The sequence below is a fragment of the Acomys minous genome, assembly GCF_964271855.1.
Source record: "Acomys minous genome assembly, chromosome: 15".
In the NCBI taxonomy this organism is placed as follows: domain Eukaryota; kingdom Metazoa; phylum Chordata; class Mammalia; order Rodentia; family Muridae; genus Acomys; species Acomys minous.
In genome coordinates this window covers 93,142,015-93,152,540 of record NC_140497.1, presented here as the reverse complement: position 1 = coordinate 93,152,540, position 10,526 = coordinate 93,142,015, and the positions used below count along the sequence as shown (strand labels likewise).

The 10,526-nt window shown below is 45.0% G+C and overlaps 1 long non-coding RNA gene and 1 pseudogene across 2 annotated transcripts; one reads left to right on the top strand and one right to left on the bottom strand.

Moving 5' to 3' along the window:
• Positions 1–887: 887 nt before the first annotated feature.
• On the top strand, positions 888–2,263 carry LOC311584680. Its single transcript, XR_014774959.1, has 2 exons — positions 888–1,420; positions 1,942–2,263. It is a non-coding gene; the product is annotated as an uncharacterized lncRNA (long non-coding RNA).
• Positions 2,264–3,192: 929 nt separating this feature from the next.
• LOC311585428 (heterogeneous nuclear ribonucleoprotein A1-like) lies at positions 3,193–6,665 on the bottom strand (annotated as a pseudogene). Its single transcript has 3 exons — positions 4,340–6,665; positions 3,945–4,169; positions 3,193–3,760 (listed from the first exon to the last, which is right to left on the bottom strand). The product of its transcript is annotated as a heterogeneous nuclear ribonucleoprotein A1-like (transcript).
• Positions 6,666–10,526: the final 3,861 nt, after the last annotated feature.

Here is a 10,526-nt window from a genome sequence, read left to right as displayed (position 1 = left end):
TGCTCGCCAAGCGTCCCTGGGGAAGTGTGCTGTGGCTGACACACCAGCAAGTTAGTTGTGACAAAGTACTTAATCACTTTCCTTTGGTTTCTATTTTTAAGCTTGTGAACAACCTGGCTTTCATGAAACAGTCTTTAATGTCCTAAACTTGAGAGCTGACCCTTGACTGCTTTCCATATATTTATCAGAGGGTTTTATTAATTATTATTAGCGTGTATGTGTGCATGTGCACAGAGAGGTCAAATTTTCAGAGTTGGTCCTCCCTTTTCACCTTTATTTCAGTTCTGAGGATTGAATTCAGGTCACAAGGCTTGTGTGACAAGTGCCCTTACTGACTGAGGAATCTTGCCAGCCAGTTTTAATCATATTTCCAAAAGCATATTATTTTCCAAGCTCTAGAAGGTTGAAGTGGCATTCTTCATCATCTTACTTTGGTTATAATAATTTTCAGTGGATATTGAATTTCTTCAATTGATTTCACATATGTGGATTTTTTTTTTCCTGTCTTGCTTTGTAGATCTGGTCTTTCCATTTCTTTCTACAGTGTGTTTTAGGTTTTGTTTTGTTTTTTTGTTTTGTTTTGTTTTGTTTTTTCCTTTCTAAACAAAGAAATGCTCACAAGCCTTTTGAAATAATAATGGGAAAGGTACAGTGTCTCTTCATCTGCTGAGTCTTCTCTTGGTGCCTCAGGAAATAAGTGGAATCCATAGAGACGGAGTAAAAGGGACATCCCTAGGTCAGCGTGGCATGTGGCTGTCAAGTGCTGGACCGTTCTCTCTCTCTCCTCTCCTCTGTTCTACCAAAGGCTCATTTTGGACAACACACAGAAGGATCAAGTCCAGCTCTGCGGTCCACGTTGAGGGGGTGAGGACAGGTTTAATTATCCACATAAGCTCAAGCCCCATAGTTCCTGCTGCAACATTAATTAATAATGGGCTAGTGAGATGGCTCAGTGGTTAAAGGCATCTGCTGCTAAGCCTGGTGCCTTGGATTTAATCCTAAGAGCCCACGTGGTGGGAGGAGAGAGATGACGCTCCTCAGGTGCTCAATGGACTTCCCAGTGTGTCGTGCGTGCGTGCGTGCGTGTGTGCGTGCGTGCGTGCGTGTGTGTGTGTGTGTGTGTGTGTGTGTGTGTGTATCTCTCATTCTCTTATAAATGAATAAACATTATGAGGGATTTTTAAAGGTTTGTGAGTGAATGATGAAGTCGGTTTGGGATTTGGTTTTGTTTTGTTTTGTGTTTGTTGAAGCAGTGTTTTGCTATGGTTGGCTTCAGACTCCTGACCTTCATGTATCTAGATCCGGAATGGTAGGATCAGCGATGTGTGGCCTCAGTGAGCCTCAGAGGTACTGTACAGCCTCTCCAGCCCATCTGGTCACAGCCAGCTTTTCTTTGCACGGCCTTGGGGCCCAAGCTCAGGTAAGCGCGCTACTAACTGTGCCATCCATCTCGTCAGCCCAGCGATATATTTCTAATATGAAAACTTAAAATCTAGATGGTTGTTAAGTTGATGTTGTAATTTTTTAAAAAAAATATTTATTTATTTTATGTATATGAGTACTCTGTTTTCATGCACACCAGAAGAGGGCACTGGATTCCATTAGAGATGGTTGTGAGCCACTATGTGGTTGCTGGGAATTGAACTCAGGACCTCAGGAAGAGCACCCAGTGCTCTTAACCGCTGAGCCATCTCTCCGGCCCATGATGTTGTAATTTTAAACTTTAAGCATTTACTATCTGGTGGACTGTGGAGGTCAGCCTTGAACTTGTGATGCTCCCCGGTCTGATGAGAAGTTCCTCTTACATTAAGGGCGTATCGTGACAGGTGGAAATTACTGGTTTAGATACGAGTCTCAGATTTGTATTCTTCTCTATAGACCTTTAAAGGTGTTTAAAAGTGGTTATTAAGAATAAAGGTTTAACTTGTCTTTTTTTTTTAGAAACAATGTCTGTGTCCCTGCAGCGTGAGGATTTCCAGCCGTATAATGATAGCTCCGGGACCTGTCATTACCTCAGAGTTTGAGCAGTTCTCCACAGCTTGCCGATCTTCAGGACTCTCTGTCTGAAATGCTTCATTATGCTGCAAGTTGGAACTTGATGTGTGAGATGTCAATCAGGAGGAGAATGCCCTTTTTGTGTGTGCTCTTCTCTGTGAACATTTTTCCTTTTCTGCGTTTATCACAAGTATTTATGGAGGTGTAGATCCGATAAGCTGTAGTTTAATAAACACTCCTAAGCATGGGAGATGACAAAAGCCCAAAATGGTTTGTGACCTGAGTGTTCACAATTAAGTCTATATTTCAAAATAGTGTTATAATTCTGAGAATATTATACAATATAAATAGTTCTTGGGGTCTTTTAAGAGAATAACTGAGAACAGCAATAAACACCTATAAAAGTAGCAACAGTTCAGGGCCAGGGATTTCCTTGCCTGGGCCAGGCTGTCTGCCCACTGAGGTGAGCACTCTGAACTTTTCAGCTCTTTTTTTTCTGGTATTTTCTTTCCTGTTTCTCACATCCTTAAATGACATTGAAGGGCAGAAGGACATAGTTGTGAGAGTTGTTAAGACTTAAATCTGTTCTGTCATCCATCATTTTTGTTCATTTTTAAAAATTGTAATTATTGCATTATCTGAAGTATACTGTCTTCGTTGTCACTGAGAACTGTTCATGGTGACATTCCCTTGCATCTAATGTCTGGCTTGCATTGTGTCCTCTCTCCCTTTGCCCTCCTCTCTTCTCTTTTCCCCTGATCTCCTTTCTCATGTCCTGGGAGTTGCGTATAGAGATTCACCCCCATGAGGTAAAAAACTTTACCCTTGAGTTTATCTCAAGCGCACGACTCATTTTTTATTTTGAGCTGGGATCTTGCTGGGTTACTGCGCAGGCCTTGAACTTTGACTCTTCCTACTTCCACCTCAGAATAGCTTTAATTACAGGCCTATGCTCTAGGACACACACACTCTCTCTCTCTCTCTCTCTCTCTCTCTCTCTCTCTCTCTCTCTCTCTCTCTCTCTCTCTCTCTCTCTCTCTCTCTCTCTCTCTCCTCTCTCTTCCTCTCTCTCTCTCTCTCTCTCTCCCTCCCTCTCTCTCTCTCTCTCTCCCTCTCTCTCTCTCCCTCTCTCTCTCTCTCTCCCTCTCTCTCCCTCTCTCTCTCTCTCCCTCTCTCCCTTCTTGATTTTATAGTTTTTATAGTATGAGAGTAAATATGAGATTATAGTTTTTTTTAAAGACACAGTTATTCAGCGTCATGATCAGATATTTAGCAATCAACAGCATGAGTGGAAAAGGTCTACAGTAAAACCCTTTGTTGGAATGCTTTCCACTTTCCACAGAACAGAAACTGAAATAACCTGTTATACAGTTAGTCACAAATACAGTCCTGGAATTCTTTTTGCCCATACACATGAGTATTGTCTAAAATCATGTCTTCTTTGTAACCGCTAGGGCCTGTCACCGCTGGGCCTGGCTGAGCTCACAAATCTGTTGTAACCTGTAGCTTCCCTGTCACTTCTCTGGGTCTCCTCTCCTGCTAAGCTTTCTTTCCTGGCTGTAACGTAGTTAGAACCTCCTGCCACTGCCACAGCTACTGCTGCTGCGGGACCCTCCACAGCCACCTTGGTTCCGTGCTTTAGCAGAGTCCTGGCCTCCACCCCCACAAGGGCCAGAGCTCCTGCCTCCAAAGTGTCCTCCCTTCATTGGCCCAAAATTTGAAGTCGGGTTGTTGTAATTGCCAAAGTCATTGTAGCTTCCACCACCTCCAAAATCATTTCATTTTTTTAAAAAGATCTATTTGTTACATATACAGTGTGTTCTGCCTGCATGTACTCCTGCACACCACAAGAGGGCACCAGATCCCATTATAGATGGTTGTGAGGCACCATGTGGTTGCTGGGAACTGAACTCAGGACCTCTGGAAGAGCAGTCAGTGCTCTTAACCACTGAGCCATCTCTCCAGCCCAAAATAATTTCTACCACTAACAAATCCATTATAGCCATCCCACGGCCACCACATCCACCATCACCACCCTGGCTGCCACCAAAGCCACCACAACCACTGAAGTTTCCTCCTTGACCAGAATTGTCATTGTCACCAAAACCGCCTCTGCGACCACCACTAAAGTTTCCGGAGCCACTCCGACCCGACCTCTCTGGCTGGACAAGGCACTAGCCATGCTTTCTTTTTCGTTTCTTTTTTTTTGGGGGGGGAGGAGGGGGCGGTTGAGACAGAATTTCTCTGTGTAGCCTTGGCTGTCCTGGATTTCCTTTGTAGACCAGGCTGGCTTTGAACTCACAGTGATCCACCTGCCTCTGCCTCTCGAGTGCTGCCCCGGCGCCATGTCTTTCTTTGACAGGCCTTTTCTTACTTCACATTTGTGGCCATTTACAGAGTCATGGTCATCAAAGGTGACAAGAGCAAAGCCCCTCTTTTTTCCCTCTGCCGGTGTCAGTCATGATTTCAATCACTTCGATTTCCCACACTGCTCAAAATAGTCTGGTAGGTGATGCTCTTCGGCGTCTTCTTTAACACCACCGACAGAGATCTTCTTCACAGTTAAGGGGGCACCGGGTCTCTGAGAATCTTCTCCTGACACAGCTGTCTTGGGTTCCACAGCTCTTCCATCCACCTTACGTGGCCTTGCACTCACAGTGGCATCCACTTCCTCCACAGTGGCGTATGTGACAAACCCGAAGCCCCCGGATCTCTTGGTGTTTGGATCCCTCATTATCACACAGTGACTGTTTACCCATTGTTCAAAATGGCTCCACAGGCTCTCGTGGGTTGTTTCGAAGCTCAGCACCCTGATGCAGAGGTCCCGCTGCTGTTCCGGCTCCGTGGGAGACTCTGACTTAGACATGATGGCAGGGCAATGGGAGCCTTCAGCGAGGCTTCCTCAGCCCTGTCAACCACCAGAAAGCGAGACTATAGTTTTTTAAGACAGTGTCTCACTGAGCAGCCCTGGCTTGCTTGGGACTCCTTATGTGGATCAAGCTGGCCTCAAACTCACAAGAGAGTCGTCTGCCTCTGCCTGTCATGTTTTTTCTTATTTTGCTTACCATGACAGTCTCCAGTTCCATCCATTCTCCCACAAATGACACAGTTTTGTTGTCCTTTGTGTCTGAATGAACTTCAATTGTGTGCATGCCATGTTTTCTGTGTCGGCTCATCAGCAGATGCACACCTATATGATCCCATGGCTTAGCTTTGTGAGCTGCACCGTGATAAACATAGCTGTGGAGGGTTTTGGTTTTTGGTTTTTTTTGAGACCAGGTTTCTCTGTGTAGCCTTACTCTGTTGACCAGGCTGGCTTCGAACTCAGCGATCTGCCTGCCTCTGCCTCTCAAGTGCTGAGATTAAAAGTGTGCACCTCTGTGTCCAGCTGTGTGGACATATTCTGCACACTGACTTTCTCTTCATTATATATTCAGGAGTGATATAGCTTGTATCTTAAATGTACAACTCTTGCTGGCTGTTTGATTGATCATATGAAAGCATGTGGCCCTCTGTTTTCAAACATGTGATAACTGTCTCATCTCTGAAGGAAACAGTGATGCTCGTCAATGCTTTTCTCTGCCTGTTCCACCCACTTTACATGTACCCTTCTTCCTGTTTATGTTTCATTATACAGATTTCTTTCTAATTTCTTATGATGTGCCCACCTTTCTGTGTTTCAGTGACTTATTTATATCACAGCCAAGTGAAATCTGTTCTAAGAATGTAAAGTTAGTCACTTGAAAAAAAAATTCAATGTAATTCACCACATTAACAGGCAAAAAAAAAAAACCAACCAAACAAGACCATATATGTAAAACAAATTTTAATATCTGTAATTTTTTTAAAAAGATGTTTTAAAATTTTTATTTATTTTATTATGCATACAGTGTTTCACCTGTATGTACACCTGCACACCAGAAGAGGGCACCACATCTCAGTATAGATGGGTGTGAGCCACCATGTGGTTGCTGGGAATTGAACTCAGGACTCTGGAAGAGCAGAAGTGCTTTTAACCTCTGAACAATCTCTCCAGCCCCGCCTCCACACCTTTTTAAACCATAGCTATTAAAAAAAAATTATATATTGGGTGAATTGAAGTGCTTAGCTCTTTTTTTTTTTTTTTTTTTAGGGGTGAGGGTCTTGAGACTAGGTTTCTCTCTGTAGCCTTGGTTGGCCTGGACTCGCTTTGTAGGCCAGGCTGGCCTCAAACTCGGTGATCCACCTACCTCTGCTTCCCAAAGTGCTGGAATTCCAGGCCCACACCATTGCTCCTGGCTTGAAGTGCCTAGCTCTTAGGGAAAAATCTGCTTGAGAACATCTTCAAAGTCCACCGTCATTAGGAAATATTTTATTTAACATATTAAACATTTAAAATTTATATAATGTCTATACTTCTAAAATCAATACAGATAAATGTGGTGACACAGGCCTGTGATTCCAGCATTCCCCAAGGCTGAGGCAGGAGCATTGTAAGGTTGGGGCCAGACTTGTGTATTGAGACTGTTTTAAAAATAAGTGACAAAACAGTAGAGGTGTCAGGATTGAAAGCTTCTAGTTCATCTAATAGGGACTAATTTCGGCCAAAGTGAGAAGAAATGTGGCACGTATGCTCTGAAAGACTCACTAAATGTACTGCTCTGAGCTATTAAAAATGGATTTACTACAGAAGTCTGCGTCACTGACATGTCGTGCATCTTGCCTCCTGTCCCCACATCCGTATGTTCAGAGTGAACGCAGAGGCCCCAACATGGGGGCCAGCTGCACTCAACAGGAACGGAGTGAGCAAGGGTCTTGCAGAAGCGCATTCTAGGTCTAGTTTTCCTCCTGATCTTCCCGATAAGATTTCAGGATGCCAAGGCTGAGATGACACTTTCCGGTGTGGGAGGCCCTTGACCCTTCCCCTGTCAGCCAGGACATGAGTCAATGCAGACTTGTTCCCCAAGCTTAGGCCAATGCTCTGTTGTGCTCTCTCCACAGTCATCTGACATCATACACGTGACAAGTTCTCCTCCAAGACTGTAGTGCCCTGCCCAAATCCACCCTTTTCAGAATTTTGAAGTCTGAAAACAACCTAAATGATATTTGCTTAGATCTGGTGTGTTAATTGTCTGGCTACAAATAACGATGGTGGAAAAGAAAGAGGGAACTCTGCATGGCTGCAAGTCGGTCATGGGATCAGACATAGATCTCTGCATTGCAGAGCTGGGGTGGGGAGGAGAAAACGGGGATCATTTGGTGGTGTCTCACATCACTTTATTCACAGGCAGGGCAAGTGCGTCACAAGGCTGCCTCTTACCCTCTGGGCCGGGAGTCGCTTTCCTTATGTCCTTGTGCCGTATCTTAAGGCGGAAAAGCCAGCAGAGCAGGCACAAAAAGCCTCCAGTTCAGCTGTGGCAGAGGATGCTTCGTGGTGCCAACAGCAGCCATCCTTCCGTCTTCTCCTCCTGTACTTCTTTCTGAAAACAGTGTACATGCAACACTGTCCGGTGGACAGGAGACTGCTCGCCTCAGCGCTATGTGGGGTCACCGGTGTCACGAGTCAGAGACGTTACTAGTCCTCATGTCAGCCCAGCTGTCATGAACGTAGAGACAAAAGTCTAGCTACAAAATAAGACTTTTACTTAAAAATTGTATTCCATGTTTTATTTATTCGTGTGTGTGTGTGTGTGTGTGTGTGTGTGTGTGTGTGTGCACATGCCACATACACTTGTGGAGATCACAGGATAGTACCTAGGAGTTGCTTCTCTCTTCCTACGCTGGAGGTGTTGCAGGTAGACTCCAGATTGGGAGATTTGGGACAGGTGCCTTCAACCACTGAACCAAGTTTGCTGGCTCAAAAAACTTTTAAAAATGGATACATAAAGGCATAAAGATTATTAAGAATGTTCTTTTTCATACATTCGGATTTTTGTTTCCTCCCTAAAATCTTCACAATGTTTCACCCATTGACCTTGACAGATTTTTGGCATTGCCTGATTTTATAAATGAATTAAGGTTAGTGTGAGAAGTTGGAAGTTTTCTTTAAGGAAACTCTAAATCTAGATATTAGTATGAAAGGATTAATATCTTCTTTTCAACATGAGATACGAGCTCTCTCTCAGTTTAGGATGTTTTTCCATGATGCCTAGCGCCACCCACGGTTACTCTGAAGTGTGCTCGCTTGTGTCTGTCACTCTGTCCACACCTTGAAGACTTCAAATGGGCTCCCAGTGTCTATAAGATAAATGCCAAGGGCTAAGGGGCGGATGGGAAAGGAATGAGCCACCCAATGCAAGGCACTATCCTGCATCGTATGAGTAACACCTGAAGGGGCCGAAAGCATCTAGAGGAAACGGTTCCAGCCAAAAGGATTCTGGGTAGGCATCATGGAAGAAGTGAGGATTGAACTTGTTCTTCCACGGGTAGGATTGCTTTCTTTCTTTTTCTTTTTTTCTTTCTTTCTTTTTTTTTTTTTCTCAAGACAGGACTTCTCTGTGTAGCCTTGGCTGTCCTAGGCTCACTTTGTAAAGCAGGCTGGCCTCAAACTCACAGCCATCCGCCTGCCTCAGCCTCCCCAGTCCTAGGATTAAAGACTTGCGCCACCACACCCGCCCGGCTCACGGGTAGGATTTCAACAGGGGGACTCTAATACTGGGAGCCGTGCCATCCCGGGGTGACTAAGTGAAGCGCATGCTGTAAAGCCCAGCGCACAGCGCCCCTGCGTGCTGTAAAGCCCAGCGCACAGCGCCCGTGCGGCTGTTGAAGCAGGTGAATTGATGAGTAGGTGGACATCTGATTTTAGAAACTTTGAAGCCGAGGTTTTAATTGATAATTAAAACCTTGTTGCAAGGCTGTTAATTGCTGAACTTTTGGAAAAGATGGTTGTGCAATGGAAGGTGGAAGAGTGAGTCCAGAAGGACTCACATCCGGGGACGGCGTTTCTCACAGTCCGAGACCTCATGGGCAAAGGTTACAGTAATCCGAATATGAGGCGGTGAATGCCCAAACCAACAAGGGGAAAAGAAAATGAAAGATCTGGCAGACTTTGCAAAGGAAGAGGCAGTTGTAATTTCTTCCAAGTAGAAGGTCAGTTTCCCCGAGGACAGCAGCTAAGCCCTTTATCTCGCCGGTAGAGACCACGTTGCTTGGCGTGAAGAAGTATTGTGTGAGGAGAGCATTTCTTCCTTCACTGTGTACTTCCCTTACGGCCTGATTGTGTGCCTCGCACAGACTGTTGTTAGCCAGTGTGCTGGCCTTTTCTTTTTTCCATCCTCCCTTCTGTCTAGGCAGCCGGCACAGCTAGTTTTCCATGAATAGAGCAGATCCCGGTAGCACCAAGGCAGCCATTCATCCACTGTAAATCAACAATGAGAACAAATGTTAAGAATTGATAGTGAATAGAGGGAGGAGGTTTTGGTGAATCGCTCTCAGCGGGTGTGTGTGTGTGTGTGTGTGTGTGTGTGTGTGTGTGTGTGTGTGTAAAAATGAAAGAGCTTTTGAAAGAGTTCAAATCCGCCTGGGGCAAGCCAGAGCCTGAGCTGCTAAGGCTAGCCGGGATGAGCTTTAGAAATGCTGCCACAGCTGCCAAGAGGCCTCACACCATCCACATTACATCATAGAGACTCATGACACACGGCAACCCACCCAGGCGGTCAGGAAAGCCAACAGGTCTCGCACTTCAAGTGAGTACAGCTTCAGGTGCCTTGCTGTATTTTTGGCGTCCATCTGAGAAGCAGCCAGAAGGCTACATTCTTTCCACAGCACACTGCCTGTCTGTCCGTGATGGGCCCGGGACTCCACAGGGAAGGAGTGGAGCATGAAGAAGATGTTTAAGTTTCGGTATTTTGACCTGAGACTTAATTTCCAAGCTTTCTGCCTCCAAGGCAGTACCATTCCAGTTCCCTCCTGCTTTGCAACACTGTTTATAGCTTGTTGTATCAGTTAAAGGCAGGGAATGCAAACATATTACTGCTTAAGCCCTTCAGATTAGCTGTTAGAGAGATAAGGGTGATGATGAATGGTGCTTAGCCCCAAATGGTAAAGCTGGCCTAGGTTTAAGATTCCAGATAGAACCGGCAGGTTTATCAACTACTCCCTAAAATAAATATTTGGGAGTATGTAACAAATGAATGCGACCGATTTGATCCCAATCTTTGAACAAGAGCTCCATTACATAAAGGATAAACATTGAAAGAAGATGGATCCTGCTTTTTGCAAACACTGGAGAAAAAGCAAGAGGAAAGCGCTATTTTGGTTTGGTTTGGTTTTTTGGTTTTTCAAGACAGGGTTTCTCTGTGTAGCCTTTGCTGTCCTGGACTCACTTTGTAGACCAGGCTGGCCTCTGCCTCCCGAGTGCTGGAATTAAAGGCATGCGCCACCACGCCCGGCTTCAAAAGAGCTATTTTGTAACGTGTAAAGTTCAAGTACACAGTGGAGGCTTTGAAAATGTGCCAAATCTGGGGCTAGAGAGATAGCTAGCTTTTGCTCTTCCAAAAGACATGGGTTCAATTCCCAGCACCCCCATGGCAGCTCACAGCTGTCTGTAACTC